At 49.1% G+C, this 7,035-nt stretch overlaps 1 pseudogene; it reads right to left on the bottom strand.

The window, feature by feature from the left end:
- Positions 1–381: 381 nt before the first annotated feature.
- On the bottom strand, positions 382–1,245 carry LOC109199965 (GTPase IMAP family member 7-like; annotated as a pseudogene).
- Between the last annotated feature and the right edge of the window lie 5,790 nt (positions 1,246–7,035).

Raw genomic sequence — 7,035 nt, forward strand, 5'->3', positions numbered from 1 at the left:
AACCTCAACGTGCTGCTGTATTCGTGAATAAACAAACGTACACTGTGATCTTGTACGGAGTTTTTCATTTCACATTTGGTGTATAAAGGAATCAAACCCAGCTCAGTGTATGACTGTGTTTCGACAAAAATGGAACGGTCTAAAAACCCACACAGTAACAGTGTAAAACACCACACAATAACAGTATGTTTCCACCTTTATTGTACTGCACAGATACCACATGATCCACACAACGAGGACAGAAACAGACTCCTAATATCGGTCGATATCTTGTACATCCATTTGGTGAAGAACACCGATTCTCAGCATACTGTCTTCATAAGCAGTTCTACCAAAACAATCTAGCGTGTGATGGCAAACTGACTAATGTAGTTAGCCCACCTAACTGAACATGGCCACAGAACAATTAAACTGAGAATACCCAAGCGCCCCACCGATCCCCATTAGCACATAAGAGGACAAGTATACCCCTGCTCCAAATAATCCCAGAGACGTAAGACCGAAGCATCTACACCATTCCCTTGTCTTAATCATCTCTTCATGCTCTTTTCGCATTTGGTCTTGCTCTTTCCTCTTACGCTCCCTGTCTCTTTCGAGTTTCTTCTGAGCTGCCTCATACATATCGTTGCTGTAGTGCTCACCTCCGTTGAATTCTACCATGTCCTCTATTTTACTCAACAGAGTATCCACTTGGGTTTGGTTTACTCTCTGAGTGTTGCTCAGCGTGTGATACCTTCCACCACATTGGTTTATCACTCTTTGTAACTCTTTGCTTTCCTTCACATAGTCTCTCACCGATTTACCCTTTAGCAAGTCACCGTGTGTAAACAAGACCAAGGTGTACGTGAAAGCGTCTTCTCCGAAGTTGTCTCGAATCCACTTTATGCTGCTCCGCTCCTCTTGTGTGAACCTAGACTTTAGGCTGATTACCAAAAGGAATCCGTGCGGTCCGGTACCGACTGTTCGACACACTCCTCGATCTTTCTTTTCACATCGTATTGTGTTTTGGCTGTGTCAAACAACCCGGAGTGTCGATCACAACGACTTTGGCGCCGTCTCTGTCCACCTCCTTCTTCACACAGCCAACGGTGACGGACTCGGGTGACATGTCCTCCTTGAAAGCGTTGCTATCGCCGAGTATAGTGTTACCAGACGCGCTCTTGCCAGACCCGGTCTTGCCCACGAGAATCAATCTGACGTGCGGACGGGGTGGAGAACCTGCGGGTGACATTCACATTCTCGTAAAGACTCCCATGGACAGCAATGCATTCGTTGTTTGGTGTGTTGTTGTGAGGTAACAAGGCCATTTTACACCCACCTTTGTCATTCTTCTGCTGACACAGAGCGACGTGTCCGCTTAGTGTCAGTGACAAGACAAGTATAAAGGAGATAACTGTTGCCATGTTTCATGCTCGCCGTGAGAGACGCAGTGACCCGCACATAAACTAGGAGTAGCTGGAAGGGGTACTGTGATAATACGTGCTTTTCCGTGAGCACGCCTGAGAACACATGTACTCTTGAGCTCCACGCTGACCGAGATGACAGGGGATAAGACGTTCAAACTGTACAAGCCTTTGCTCTACAATGGTAGCCCGTGCTGTCATTCCATGGATGTGAACATAATGTCAACTGTGTACAATGCAAGCAATAAAACGAATGACACTCTGTGTATGTTCATCCTTCATTTATTGTTATTTCACGGTCAAAACACAATACACAATAATAACACCGTATAATGGGTACGGTTCGATGTCACATTCTTCAGAATCAAAGACAGGTCTCCCTCGTTCATTTCTCTGTCTTGCAAATACTCCCGGCGCTTAAAGGATGGGTGTTGGAAGTCTGGGTAGTACTGTTTACCACGATACAGAAGAACATATTCATCACGCATCAGATCAGTTCTCCTCCACAGCACACCCGCAATGACGGTCCTCGTGTATGAACATCGACATGGTAGAATCACAACCCCTTGACCACTCTCAGCTGTGACAACAGCAGGATCGTCCGTGGCGTTGATCAGTTGACAGCACAAAACTAAAAATCACAAAGGGTAACATTTCGATGGTTCGTACGTTTGTGTCACTGTCGTAGTCAAATGTGTTGTTTATGTTTCCTGTGGGTATATATACACAGACTGTCACACACATCGTACTACATGCACTCCGTCTCTTACAATGCCAGGTACTCATCGACTCACCATACGCCATCCCAGGGTGGCGTTCCCCGACTCTCAGATTGACAAACTCTCTAGATTCTACAGCCCCAGCCTAGACAGAATTATGAAAAGGCACGTGCTCTCGAGCTCAATGCTGACCAAGATGACCGCGGACGAGAAGCCTAACCTGCACACGTTACTTCCGTATATACAGCTTTTGGAGGTGGAAGACCTGGGCTCGCTGATCACGGATGGGTTTCAGCTGTGCCATTTTTGGTTGAGATATTGCATGTACAGGCCTCCCATCTGCCGTGCTTGGTACGTGCAAGTGGATCGCACCGCTGACTTAGGGTGGACGTTGACCCTTTTGATAGACGACGACACGATGGATATAGAGCGCTTCACTGAGCAGTTGTGGGAAGCTTACAAAGAATACTTCACGCTCAGCTGGATACCAGGAGAGGCAGACCGCCACACCGACTGCCGGTTCGAAGACAATCGCTGGAAACTTGTAAGCGCGGCGATCGACAAAGACCTACGGGAGTTGGTGGACGAGCGCTTTAGTGTGGTGCCTCGTTTAGGTGATGTATTCCGTGAGACGGAATCGCAGCAAGCTACTTGCCTGCTGTGGTGTGACACCAACCAAGACGACTTGAAGTGGAACACCTTTTTGTTATGGTATCCAGAACGCCAGAGATGAAATGGGTCCACTGAAGCGTGTCCACAATTGAGTTGTGATGTGTGTGTAACATACAACAACGACAACACGGCTACGGTGCTTATGAAAGCAATGATAACCTACTAAGATTGTCCTTGTGTAACATGCAGTTACCTACATGACTTGTGAACATAAACATCGGACCACACTAATAAAAGAAACCACATAAACCCTGTATGTGTCACCTTGATTTTATTTGCTGTTGCCAACATTCACATTCACAATAACATCGGGAGCAACACGTATACATTTCACTGGTGCATTGGTTACGGTGCGCAGTCTACGAGTCTGTAGTCTCTAAACGTCGGAGTGTATTATTACATAGTACACGAATGCACTTGGTTGCTATATTGTGGTGTGTCTTTGTGTGATGTGAAAGAGGAGAGAAAGCAGACTCAATAAAAGAAAATCCCAAATCGCTCTGTCAATTGCATTTAATTTAAGGCTCATTTGAGGTCTTAGGATGAGAATATACACACAACAAAGGAGCACAACTTGAGATATACTGTGGGTACACACACGAGTAGTAGGTGGCTGTGGGTAACATACAAACAAAGCAATAAACAACGAAATCCTGGGTTGTTGTTGTTGTTGCTGGTGGTGGCGGAGGACGACGACGTTAGTCTTCGAACACAACACCGGTCCCTCTTCCAAACGACATGCAAGGTCCAGGAGTGTACCAAAGCCGGTGCCGTCACCCCGGTCCTCGAAGGCCATGCCGCTGTTCCGATAGTACGAGACCTCGTCCTCGGAGTGGTACATCAGAGCCGGATCGCAGCAGGACGGGTCGTTGCACTGGCCTTCGTCGTGACTGTCGACATCGGGTCTCACTCGCATCGTCGATCTCACTCGCATCGTCGATCTCACTCTCATCGTCGGTCTCACTCGCATCGTCGGAGTCACTGGTGTCGTCGCCACAAGAACAACCCTCTTCGTGCACACAATTTTCATCTGTGTCAGAGTCGCGCGAAGACCCGGAGTTCGACCGAAGCGATGTGGCTTCGGGGGCGCGCTCGTCTATTGCGCAAAAGGCGAACCTCCACCGTGGCCTACTTGAGCCACGTGACTTGCGGCTCACCGCTTAGACTCGTCGACACGTTGGTCTTGGTGTTGGTCGTCAGGGTCGATGTGGAACCCGACATATTTGGATGGCTGTAGTGAGACATTCTGTTCGTGTCAGACGCATATGCTGTGTGGAGCATTGGTGGTATGCACGAAGCCAGGCAGTCCAATTTATACACACTTGCCCACCAGAACTCCGCTTGTGTTTTAGTAGTCTTCGACCGAAGCGCCCTCTGTGTTTGTAAGATTCTGAGCGATGTTATCCTAGGACCTCGTAGACCAAATTATGCCACGCGAGCCTTTGGCGTTCGTTAAAACAGCTGCGGTTTGGTGCGGTAGTAGTCAGGACTCGCTCGGCGAACCGTGCGACGTTCGCTTGACTCCGGCTCGGCAGACTCCTGGTATGTCGCGCGCTGGCCGCAGCACCGATCCCCCATTGTTTGTGCTCGACTTCTCATCACGGGGTCCTCGGTCGTCATGGCCCTTAAGACTTTAGGCGCGCCTCGGTCGTTTGTTCGGCGGCGACCACGGGAAAAGTCCTTGTGCGTTGTCCCGGGCGGCGCCTCGCGCAGGCTCTTGACGGAGGTGTACGCGCGGTAGGTTTCGTGTACCAGCTTTGTGTGACTGACAACGCAATCCCAAGATGCGCCCACTGTAGCAATGTCCAAGCTGGTGTCTGAAGAAAGGCATTGTATGACATGCCCTGCAAGTGTTCGGCCAGAGCATTGCACTCGTGTTTGTCTAAGAAGGTTCGGATCGAGGGTGACATTGAGCCGGTCGCCATTTCAACGCGCCTGGTGCGAAAAGGTGTAAAGCGTATTTTTGTAGCATGGGGTGGATGGTTAGTATGTGAGTGGACACCATGCACTAATACCCTACATGCGTTTGTAACGTAGTTGCAGCTGACTCTCGTCCAGTAACGCGTGACACCTAGTGTCTCGTCGTCTTCATCGTCCTACTGTCCATCCACATGCCTTCTTCCCCTAACGCCTGAGATATAGCGTAATCGATGTCGTTGTACGGTGGGTTCGTCGGACTCCCTCCAACTAAGCTGATAGTGTCATCGTCTGCGCTTAAGTACATTTCACTACCTTCGTCGAACGCGTGAGAGGTAATGTCATCGGCAGAGCTGAAGTACATGTTGTTAGCTTGGCGTAACACATAAGGTATAGTGTCATCGTCTTCGTACAGCCGGTCCGCCGCACTCCCTTGCCGTAACTCGTGCGGCATGATGGTGTTAGCCTCCTCGTTATCATCATCAGCATCGTCGTCTGTCTCGTCGTGTCAAACATCATCATCATCATCATCATCATCGAGGACACTGTCGTCTTCCTCGCCCTTGTCAATTAAGGCCCGTGAGTCGCATAGTGGTCCAGAATGCAGTTGACGAGGAGCGATGGCGTCTGGCGAACCATTTCCGTGTCTGTTTGCTGCACTTTGACTCATCTTGAGAAGTTCATGTAGGCTCACGTTCAAACTTTCTGGAAAATCACCCAACAACCACTGACCAACTTGTAAACAGTCTGATCGACCACCGGGCGCTCTGTGCCGGCGTTAACCCGAGCCATTCCGGCACAGTCCTTGGTTGCCGTAGTGTACCACTTCAACCTTTAATAGTGTGTCTCACCCCATGTGAAAGCTATCGCACTCGACCAAGTTTGGTCTTGTGTATACCTTCAGTGTTACACACTGCGCCGGTCGGTCGGAGAAAGACGCGACCGACCCGCCGACCGGAACCTGCGAAGGGCAGTACATAAGCAGCGCGGTGGACCGCCAATGTTACACTGTCACATGATACGGAAACGTGGGAGCGATACTTTGCTGCACATCCACGTTACCAAAATGCTAATGATAATGCGCCACACTAACCGAACATGTTCGCGACGCCTTGAGGGGTTGCAGGCTCACGTGAAACTCGGTCCTGGGTGCGCCGATTCTCGATGCTCTGCACGTCCTACAGGCCTCAAACTCGTACCTGTCGTGGCGATACGTAAACAACACAAGGAAAACCGAGATTGTCGTCTGCTACACTACACCGAGGTGGTGTATCGGCACGTGCACAATAATCCCGGACCCTATGTCCTAAGAGTCTCTCTGTGACACTGAGCGTCAAAGGAAGAAGGTTGTACGATATTTTCAATGTGTTACAGGCAATCGGTCTGGTGTGCCATACCAACAAATGCTATGCTCTGACGCCCCGGCTCGACGAAAGCGTAACTTATTGGTGGGGTCGCCTGTGTGAGAACTGGGGAGAGGTGGATCGTACCACGTTAATTGATCATCAAGTGATTCTTATAGCCGCAAGCGACGGGATGAGAAAAAGCGGTAGACGACAGAAGGAACGAACTCCGGTGGTGCGCTCGTACATACCAGCAGGCCGACTTGAGGCCGATTCTCCCACAGTGGCAAACTACAGGTTTGGATGTGGAGAGGCCAGTGTGGAGCTGTGTCCGTCAGATCGTTCTTGTTGGTCAGAGGAACGCTGGAACGTGTCACGTCACTGTACCAGAGGATATATTACAGGACTCAGATCCTATGTTGGACTGTGTAAATGGGCACGGGCCACGAATGTGTATACCACGAATGGACTGCTGACAACAAGTTGTTTTTTTTTGTCTAACATAGAAGTATATCCCACAGACCACATGTTTCCTTCCGACGGCACACTGAAACAACTGCTCGAAGCCGCGGTGTTTGGGCTGTGATGTGATTTGTTTGTAGGCTGTGATGTTGATGGTGTATATTCCCCATGTACATTGCACAGTGTAAGCACGGAAAGAAGACATGTACCAAGCGTGTGTGTGTGAGTAAATTGTATTTATTATCATGTATCATAGTAAACTGACAATAAACCTAATCCCACACCAAGCAAAAGCAGCTTTCCTTGCTTTGACAATAAACCTAATCCCACACCAAACACAAACAGCTTTCCTTGCGTTGACAGCCACGGCCGTTGGTGTACTCGGTCGAAGGTGTGCACGAATCCGTCCTGAAAAGAGTAACACGTAACAACAGATGTGAGGTTTGTTGTGTCCATCATTGTAATGTTTAAGAGTGTCTACTAGGCAAAGGGACGAAAAAAAAATTAAAGAAAGAACAT

The sequence above is a fragment of the Oreochromis niloticus genome, unplaced genomic scaffold (genome assembly GCF_001858045.2).
Source record: "Oreochromis niloticus isolate F11D_XX unplaced genomic scaffold, O_niloticus_UMD_NMBU tig00007942_pilon, whole genome shotgun sequence".
NCBI lineage: Eukaryota > Metazoa > Chordata > Actinopteri > Cichliformes > Cichlidae > Oreochromis > Oreochromis niloticus.